The sequence below is a fragment of the Triticum aestivum genome, chromosome 4B, assembly GCF_018294505.1.
Source record: "Triticum aestivum cultivar Chinese Spring chromosome 4B, IWGSC CS RefSeq v2.1, whole genome shotgun sequence".
NCBI lineage: Eukaryota > Viridiplantae > Streptophyta > Magnoliopsida > Poales > Poaceae > Triticum > Triticum aestivum.
In genome coordinates, this window is record NC_057804.1 from 650189069 (window position 1) to 650195728 (window position 6660).

General features: G+C 43.1%; 1 long non-coding RNA gene across 1 annotated transcript; it reads left to right on the forward strand.

Moving 5' to 3' along the window:
- Nucleotides 1-543: 543 nt before the first annotated feature.
- Nucleotides 544-3853, forward strand: LOC123089626 (uncharacterized). The gene is made up of 3 exons (XR_006442336.1): nt 544-867; nt 1061-1217; nt 1313-3853. It is a non-coding gene; the product is annotated as an uncharacterized lncRNA (long non-coding RNA).
- The last annotated feature ends 2807 nt before the right edge of the window (nt 3854-6660 follow it).

Sequence of the window (6660 nt, forward strand, 5' to 3'; positions counted from 1 at the left end):
GTATATATGCATCAACATGTACTATATGTAGTAGCGTCGAATAGATATAGGAAAACTTGTTTATCGACTAACAAGCACGGAGAAAGAGAGGTCACTTCTCTCTATATATTGATCATGACGATGTTGTGTAATTAATGGTTCCTTCCTTGCTTACTAGCTACCGTCAAGTTCTCTCTATATGTGGTAGCTAGCGTCGACCAAACACGGAGAAAGAGAGGTCACTTCTCTCTGTATTAAGAACAGTAAAACTGCACCTAATTCCTGCCCTCTCAGTAATTAGGTGTTTTTGGCCGTTGGATTTCGTTAACTGGACATTCTTCACCGTTGGATCTTCATTTGACTGTAAGTTGATGTTGAAGTGGGCTAAATGTCGCATGGGCAGCTGCTCCCGTAGCTTTTTCTGAGCCCTCTGGTTAACTGGGCTGCATCGGGCCGGCCTGTTTGCTTGCTCATGCCCAACGCAACGAACAAACCTCTCCCTCTCCTAAAAAATTGCTATAACCGCTCAAAAAAAATCCTAAAAAAATGCTATAGAGAGGGGATGCAGGCGGCGCGACCGGATCCAGGCGAGGCGCCGGTGTGGATCCAGGCTATGCGTGCCACGCGCGAGGATATCCAGTACGAGTCAGTCGAAAGGATCCGCTTCGATGGTATCCAACGCGGGATGCGGGGCGCGAGTCGATCGAGAGGACGCCTCGCCTCCCCTGCAACGTTGCTCATCCCCTCCGCGCCGCCTTGTTCTTCCATGACGGCAACTCTTGCATCAGGATGGGGTGGTCGCCAACGACGATGCGCATACAAATGGAGGGCTGCAGGATGACTTCTCAACTTCGCATGCGCGGCAGCGTCTGCTCCGATTAGATCCAGGTGAGCACATCAGCTCATGTTGTACTATCCATTGGCGGATCCACCACCGGGGCGGCCGCTCCGGGTCACCGGCGATCGAGCGGCGACTCCCATCTACCTAACCATCCTCCAGTAGCCCTAATCTCATCCGGTGTCGAGCAGTTTCTATGGGGACGGTGGCGTCTTATTTTCAATACGTCTGTGATGTATTCAGATGCGGAGGCCACTTGGATTGTTGATGAAGAACCTGATGAAGCACTTGAGGTTAAGAAGGCAGTAGCCAACGAGAGTAGCTTCTCCATCAGCGCGGGCGGCGACAATGAATGGCGTAGGAACACATGCAAACATCCACGCGACTAAAACAACAACCAGTGAGTATATCCTATTCTCTTCTCCACTTATTTTATTTAGCACAACTCTATTTGATATGTTGGCTGAATAGGATACTCCAAATTTGTTATTGCAGGATATTCCGTCCTGTATTTAATCCTGGTAGAGGCGAATTGAAGGCTAGCTACCCCAGAAACGAACTGTCCTGTATCTCTAATTACTAGGGTACAAACGGGATGACCAGTAGCCTGAATTTCATTTGGCGGCGACCAATTTCTATGGATTCCTCTTTTTTGAAGCTACAACACCTACAAGATCAAGATTGGTTGAAAACGGTGACTAGAATGCATCCCTCTTTTTCTCTTTGCGAATAAGGATGCATCCCTCTGTTGGTACTATTTCGTGTTTGATGACAACCTAGATCATTTGGACTCTGGGGCATATTCAGAATGTGAAAACATGATAATTCTGCTTAAGATTGAGGTTGATGGAAAGAAATTTATAGTCAGGTGTATATCTATCTATTCATTTATTCCATCATAGTGGCATGAAGAAGAAATATCATCATTTAGGAAGTTAGAAAACCATCACTTGTGAAGGATTTTTTGTTTCAAAGTTTCATTCATATTCTTGACTCTTGTGACCATTTGATTAGGAAAAGAGACGCTACTCCCTCCGTCACGGTTTAGAAGGCGCGCTTGGAAATTCTCTGGGATCTAGGTGGTTATCTATTGGTTGTGAGATGGGCTAAAAAATAGCATTCACACTATGCATGCATATAGAAATAGTATATCGGAGTACTAATTAGCTACTAGAAATAAATGCAATGCGCCTTAAACCTTGTCTATTGTGGAAACGCACACAAATTTAACTGTGCCTTCTAAATTGTGACGGAGGGAGTAGCTGTTTCTATCATGTTCTAAGCAAACTTACAAAGACTAAATGTGTAATGAGCTCGGCTGTTGTATTTTTGTTTTCTATGACATCTGCTCTAACTTCTAAGTAACTAATAAATGTGTTCATTGTGTGTGATCTGGTTTTGGCTTGGATGGTAATTTTAAGTGTCCAAGTGGTAACCGTCATAAAAATGGTAGCAGTGGTTATTTATTAATATAATCCTAACTACAATTATTTATTCCACGTACAATTGCTAAAATGATGGAAGAATGCTCCTCAAGTGGAGCGCACACTGCCTCCGCCATGGGCGAGAGCACCGGATTCCCATGAAGCTGCCGTTGCAGCGAGCAACATGGTCCCATCGGCACGGGCCAAGTGACACAACGGCGGCGGTGAACCCAATGCAGATCCGCCAGTTTCAGGAGTCAAACTTAGGCGGGTGGGTGCAATGACAGGTAACGACCTTCCTCTACTTCTCCTTGGCCTCTTCCTTAGCCAAGGCCACCAGGCCGGACGCTCCCTCTTCCACCTTTGCACCATCTCATTCATCGCCACTGCTGCCTTTTCGTCCAACACATCTCACTTGTTAATTTGTAAGGCGGCCCTTCAAGTTTCTTCACATCTTTCTCTTTTGTTTTTGCAATACTGTTTTACAGAACTGTTTACCAGTGCTGTCTATGCTCCTATCTTCGTGTCGACTTTGGCTCCCAATGAGGTCTATAGATTGGTTTTAGTGCATTATTATGATAGGTGCTTCTGTGATAAACTTGTGGATAGAAGTCACTATTTTTAAAGGACCACATCTTCTTTGCTTATTTATGTTACTTTTGAAATAAACACTTGCCGTTGTGAGATAAGCTTGCATTTCTTTTGTCTATGAATCCCTCGTGTAATTGTGGTTTGGGTGATGTCCAAAGATTGCACATGCGCTTGTATAAAAGATAGGGAAGGTGTTTGAGGCTGCACTGGAAGAGGCATATCCTTAATTCTCGGGGTTTAGTTCCAACTAATAATTATGACGATATTTTTACAGCACTATGATCAAGATTAATGATTATGAGTACTCACGATGGTTATGAGCATTTCCTATACAAGGTATACTGCAGGTCTGTTGTACAAGGTAGCAGCAGCATGATAATAATATTTTCCCGGCCCAAGTATATTATCATTGGTTTGTCTATTCCTCAAAAAAAATATTAGTTCGTCTTCATTCCCATCAGGGTCTTATGCACAGGTGAAATTTTGTATCCATTGAGCTGATGCCTGGATTGTTACCCAACTAACGGAGGAATTCCATGGGATTTGTCGTACCTGTGTCCTTTCATTATCGACTTCAGACCACCCCTTTTCAACTTCAAATTAATGAGTTTGTATTTTTAAAGAATTTTGTATCCCTTCCATTTTATTGATACTCAGTGCGTTTGTTGAATATCAATGCATGTTGTTACCATAAGTAAGTTTGGCCTTGTTCCTGCTCACGTGTAGTTTACTGAGTTTTTCATTCTTGCTGAAAAAAAAACATGCTCGAGGCCTCAATAGTAAAAGATTTTGTTTTATTGTGTTTGTGCTAAAATCATATAATTATGCAAAGCCAAGAGCCAGAATATGAAGATTTATTTGCATCCTCATAGAATGTAACTATTGCATTTTCTGAACTTTTCCCTCTATAGCTGGGTGTAGAACTGCAAATGTCAGCTGCCAGACAAAGTTATCTCCAATGCATGCTTGCAGTTCCTTGCAAATTCTTCTTGAATGTTATTTGTTCGGCATGGAGCGTGGGTGAGGGGACCATTTTCGCCAAGTCGAAGCTAAGATGTCGCTCTGTCTCAGCTTGGAACCATATTATTCTCTTTTAGGTTACTATTACTTTACTGATTGTATTATCTCATTTGAAATGAAAAGATTTTTTTTTTGTGAAACAACTTAGTCTTTTTTTCTTAGGTTGGTTACCACATGGGCCATGTGGTAAAAAATCATATCTCTTATAAAACATTCTAAATAGACGGGCGCAGCAACGCGCGCCATCAATGATCTAGTATATGTAGTAGCTAGCTAACACAATATGAAACCCCTAAACCCCTCATTTCAAAAAAAAACCCCCAAGCACCTGGCAGCTGCTGACGTGTGGATGTCTTTTAGTCCCGGTTGATGTTACCAACCGGGACTAAAGGTCCTCCTGTCTGGGCGACCCACAACGGCCACCTAGAGCCCTTTTTGTCCCGGTTCGTAACACGACCAGGACTAAAAGTGGTGGGCATTAGTCCCGATCGTTTTTCCTGGTTGCAGAACCGGGACTAAAGGCCCCCTGGAACCGGGTCTGGTGCCTTGTTTTCTACTAGTGAAGGACCAGCGACCTATAGCCGTCGTCATTGAATTCTTGAATCAATCTAAAGAACCCGACACCAATTCTTGCCAATTCGTATGCATGGTGAGAAACTGTAACCTCGCTCCCCTCAGGAGATGTCAAAAAGCTACAGCGGAGCTTCATCTAATCCGTACCCATGGAAAAACTTCAGGAGGATTGGATCCCGAAAGACTGACTCAAAGAAGAAGAGCCGCCATTCTGTATAAGCGCCACACCTGCGAGGACTAAAACCCTAACTATCTACTAGCAAGAGCCGAGACACCAGGAATCCCCTAGCCGCTACCGGAACGACAGGCGGGGAGGAGGCGAATCAATATGCTCATCGATGGAGATGGAGGGGAAAAGGCTTTTGCTATAGTAGATACTAATATGACCTTCCTACCCTTGCTACTGGGCACTGGATATCATTTATACTTGACTTTCGTGGACTTCTTGAAAAAAGTAACTTTCGTGAAAAAAGAATAAACGTGCTAGACCCAAGGGAAAAAATAGTGCGTCACAGCAAAATAGCGCCGGCCTTAAAATACACTATTAGCATGTTAGAACGCGTTATTGCGTGCTATTAGCGAGACTTAGTACATCAATTTATTTAACGAGACACTCAAAATGTTATGGGTACTATTAGCGACGCTATAGCACACAATTTTTTTCAGTGGTTAGACCTGACGGTGGAAAAGATTGTGCAAAACAGCATATATGCACAGACAAAAAAAACATGACACAATGAAAAATAGTTACTAACACGATTTGCTCAGGCAACTTACACATAATGGGTCCCATAATTAATAGTTTGCAAAAATTAATTGCCTGTATCTCGAGCATATCAATAACACAACTGATCCAAAAACAAGACAATTATCATTGCTTGCAGTGAGTAGTCCGCCAAGGAAGTCTGGCAAAAGCATGCTGTTTCTTCTTCTGAAAAATCAATCATCTTGCTGATGCTTGTGCCGTTCGCGCACACACAAGGCGACCAGCATGACGAAAATGATAGCTAGAAGCAGCACATACATGTAAGCTTGAAGCATGCTTTCCCACGTGCCGGAGACGAAGCTGGCCACCACGCTCATGAGACAAAGTGCTACAAGCATCTTGAAAATTTGATTGTAAAATCTGACGAACTCTTTATTTATGTTTCCTGCTAGCATGACAATGATGATCAACGACGAGAAGAAGGCGATGGCGTTGCTGTAGCAAAAAGCCAGGTACCTCGGGGGGAACTTGTCACGCATAACCGACGCACCAGCGCTGTATCCCTTTTCTTTGTCATCGGCGCTCCAGAAACCACCGGGTGGAGTAAGCCCCGCGGTGTAGGACATGGTGGCAACCAGTGAAGTGAGGAAAAGTAGCCAGGCACGAAAGTCTTGGAGCCTCTCTTTTTTAGCAGATTGATCGCCTGTGGGATTGGTGGGCACCAGATTCTGAAGGCCGTCGACAGCTACAGCCGCAAGCCGACCGTTGCCAGAGGGGATGAAGAGCACCGGCATGCCATTGGCTCCCTGTATTATCTTCAACAATTCGTCATTGGACAAAGGTGAACCATGCTCGACGGTGATCTCTTGATGTTGAGACTGTGGTGAATCCACTTCGTTTGCTTCTTTGGGCATATTCTCTATGGGCATCCTCTCTATAACAGAAAATGATGCAAGCACGATTACACTGACAATTCCTGTTAGCTAGACAAAAAAGAAGAAAAGAAACTTGCCCTGCAAGCGTCGTTGTTGTTGGAGCAACTATCCTGTTATGTGCGATTGACTTCATTGGTGAATGTTTCCATTCTTTGTTGCAGTTTATCTGTTGGTTTTTCTTTTTCTTACTTAATTATTTGGCTGTGTGCATCCTATATGACTTGAGTAGGTCTTGAGTGGTGTTGATGCAAAGGCCAGATGTAATTGATATGTTGTTGATATTAATATATCAATACTTTTATAAGAAAATGTAGTATTTTTTTTCCCTGAGCAAGACACAATTTTCTCTATCTTTTATAGAAGGCCAACTCATACCCTTTGTGTCACGCTGACTATCGATTTTATACACCTTTTATGTAATCATATTGATTTTGTCAAAACCATGCATAATCAAACTACACACAAAATACTTGTGGTGACTTTGTGCTTACTTCCTTTGACCTGGTATGTCAGCTCCCACCTCGTATTTTGGGTTAAAGTTTTCACCAAATTTGATTACTAAAACATATGTGGTAAAAATTGCATCAGTAAAAA